The sequence below is a fragment of the Pinus tabuliformis genome, chromosome 6 (genome assembly GCF_031772625.1).
Source record: "Pinus tabuliformis cultivar Carrire ecotype Pingquan chromosome 6, CPIR1, whole genome shotgun sequence".
Classification (NCBI taxonomy): Eukaryota; Viridiplantae; Streptophyta; class Pinopsida; order Pinales; family Pinaceae; genus Pinus; species Pinus tabuliformis.
Genome location: NC_142292.1, coordinates 884,304,838 through 884,308,458, shown reverse-complemented (window position 1 = coordinate 884,308,458; position 3,621 = coordinate 884,304,838).

The window sequence follows — 3,621 nt, the reverse complement described above, 5'->3', positions numbered from 1 at the left end:
TTTGGAGATTCTTAACTTATTGGAATAGGTTTCAGGATCAAAGGAGCACTTCTGGATAGGGTTTTTGCAAAGTGAAGCCTATGGGTGCCCTGGTCAACCAGAGTGTTGATTCAGTTTATGGAGGAGTTCCAAGATGGAGATGACCTTGCAGGGGTCTTCCAGCCTCCATATGTTTTCTACAGCAACCATTACATTAGTGTTGTAGCTTTATTTCTTCTTTGCTCTATATGTGTAAGGAGAAATAAAATTGTTTAAGTACGTCAAGTGGATTGTTGTACTTTCTTATGCTCTTGGTAGTTAGAGTATGGGGTCTTGATTTGGGAGCCCTTAGCTTGCTGATTGTTTCATGAATAACTGTAGGTTGTCATATGTTTAGAGTGAGAGTTCTTTGCAAAAGAATGTTTCCTTGAAGGGGAAACTAGCCACTCTTTTTGTTAGCACACTTATGTACTCTTTACCATTGAAGAATTTTGAGCATAATGAGAGGGGGTCATGCCTTTAGAGTTGATCCAAGGAGATGTAGCCCAGGAGGGGTGAACTCCTTTATCAATGGATGGTGTATTATTGTTTGATGCATGCTTCCATTCAGTGTTTTGGTTTCATGTTTTAAGTTTTCTTCATGAAACTAACTTAAGTAAAAACACATAAAATTCATGTTTTTACTTGCTATTTTGGAGTCAAACCTCAAGCACATTTTTTTTATTCTAATGAGGGGAATTAGCACAACATTACTAATATATCCCAATTCAGATCAGGTTGGTATCAGAGCTATGGTTTTCTTTGTGCAAGGAGGAATTGACTATTGTTTGCAAGTGAATGTGTTTTGAAGATCATTGAGGAGAAGGTTTTGGAAAGGAGAACAAGATTTTTACAATATCTGCCGCCATGTTCTACCTCAAATTGCAGAGAAGCTTCAAGAAAAGCATGTCCCAAGGAGGAGAACCTACGAGAATGTCATAGGATGTGAATTCTTTTAGAAATGCTTTCTTAGACATGACAGAAATGGTGAAAGTCCTCTATGAAGAGAAGAATACCAAATTGCAAGGTGAAAGCTCTAGACCTCCAAGAGGTGAATGTTCTCCAAGGGAAGAAGGTAACAAGAATGGTGATAAACCACCATCTTCTCCACAATCTTTATGTTTTTCTACAACTATTATGCAAGATGCTAGTGTAGAAATTCCCTCTAAGAAGGTAGGTGGAAACATTTATACCTTTTGTCCACATGATGTGGAAGATGAGGTTCTATCAGCACCCAAATCCAAGGAGCTGAAAGAAGAAAGCCTTAGAGTCCAAGAGGACACATATCAAATCAAAAGGGAAATTGAAAACATCTTCGTGTTCCAATTGAAAGATGAAACAAATGGTAAGAATTTACATGCTTCTTCCTTATGTGAAATTGTTGATGTAAATTCATTTGCAGCCTTTGAAAAACATAGTAAAGTCATTGGATCCAAGCTCTTGACCAAGATGGGTTACAAGGGAGGACGCCCTGGAATAAACCAACAAGGCATTAAAAATCCAATTGAGGCCAATGAGAGGCCTAAATACGAAGGCTTGGGCTATGTTGCAAAAGAAGAGTGGTCTTCTAGTGAAAGTTCATGGATATCGTGTTCCTTTTTCCGTAAGAAAGGACACGAGGAGGTGAGATGTTGGGAGTTGCATCCAGAAATGGCCCCTGCTTGGTTCCTCAAGCATAAGGAGGAATTGCAGTGAATAAGGTCTCCAAAGAGAGATGTAAAAGCTAAAGAAGAAGGAAAGTCGAGTTCTTCTTGCCACACAAGTTCCTCACGCAAGCAGCGTAAGCCAAAGGACAACAAACAGAGGTATAATCGTTCTGTTAATTCGAGTGTTGTTCATTATGGAAAAAAACATGTAGATTTGAATAACATGTTGATGAAAATGTTTCCATGCACCTTTTGCCTTTCATCTAACCACTGTGTAGATAAGTGTGATAAAAGGAAAGCAATCATCAAAAAGATGGTTATGTCTACTGGAATTGAGACTGAAAGGAGAAAATCTCATCCAAGGATAAAGGCAAGTGAGCCAAGAGGAGCCCAAAAGAACTTCTGTACTCACTGCAATATCAGTGAACATTTGGTCGAGAAGTGTTGGAAATTGTTTCCACAACTTCATCTCGGTAAGGGCAAGAAAATCATGCAAGCACCAGAAGAGGAAGCGACAAAATAAAAAGTGGCATAAGATGCGACCATCTTTGAAGCATCTTCAAAAGAAGAGAAAGTTCAAATAGAGGGTTCGTTCACCTCGTTCGGTAAGAAATGGGCAGACTATTTGTCCAACTGAAGTTTGTAAATTTATGTTTTGCACTAGTTGCATATTCACATAGTTGGGTAATTTGTAAAAGTGATGTTCATAAAAAAATCACTTATATGCAACAATGTTTTCTTTAAGCATTACAATGCTAGTTTGGCTTGTTGATAGTCAATTTGAATGGAGAAATATGGGAGTCAACTTTATTCCATTTTGTAAAATGAATTTCTACTTGTAGTTTGAAAAAGAATTTTAAAACTGTTGTATGAGTAGTTGCAGCACATTTAGTATGTTCCAAATGTGTGTAGCACTCAAATACAAGTATTCACTATGTGAAGCTTGTTTGGGTTCATTTGGAAAAGTCTTTTAGGATATTATCCTTGATAAGTATTTTGCAGATAAGTAATTCCAAGGTGCTCATCTTCTTCGAATTCTTGTTTGGAAGGATTTTGTTGTGGATGGCCATAGTGACATGGACAGATGTCAACTCATCGCTTATGGCTCCGAAGAACAAAGGTGAAGGAGAAGGAAGGATAACCTGTAGGAAACTTGCGGTGCAGACAAAGTACAGAGTAGATGCAAATTATTTAATGCTTTTGGAGAACAAAAATTTTTTAGTGGGGAAGAGTGATTAGGAGCTCAACATTTGCAAAAAAAATCAAAGTGTCAAAATCTCAATAATCTTAGCTTCAAATCGAAGAGCTCATCATTCTGAATCCAATGGTGTGAACAAAACTAAAATCTGAGCTCATATGTAGAAGTTAGAGCAAGTCAAAGTTCAAAGTTGACTTGATGACATGGCAGGATTGGATGACATGGCAAAGCCCTTCAACGAATGAGGAGGCGCCAAGTAGCAGGCCACCATTGTCCCCTGCATATCGCATATCGGAGCAAAAGACAAGTCGACGTTAAAGAATCGGCCCCCAGTGCAGAGCAGGTTGTGATGCAATGCGATTGCAATTGCATATCACATAATGTTAAGAATTGGCCCCTAACACAGTCAAGGTTGCGATGCGATATATCGCAATCGCATATCGCACCCAATACCCACTGATATATATATATATATATCACCATCGATAAGGCCGATTGAGATTTGCGATGGGGAACTTCTAGACCCGATATTGTTATACATTGTATTTTATAATCCTAGCGAGTCTAATGCTATCAAAGTGTATGGATTTTGATATCCACTGAGGGAAAGTGCTGATTGCGATAGGACTACGGGATGTGATGTTTTATGCCTTGATATTTATAATCCTAGCGGGTTTGTGTTATCGCAGAACACAAGTTGGGTTGATATGCTGAAGGTTTAAGCATCGATTGCGATTGCGATTGGGATTGGGTTCCCAG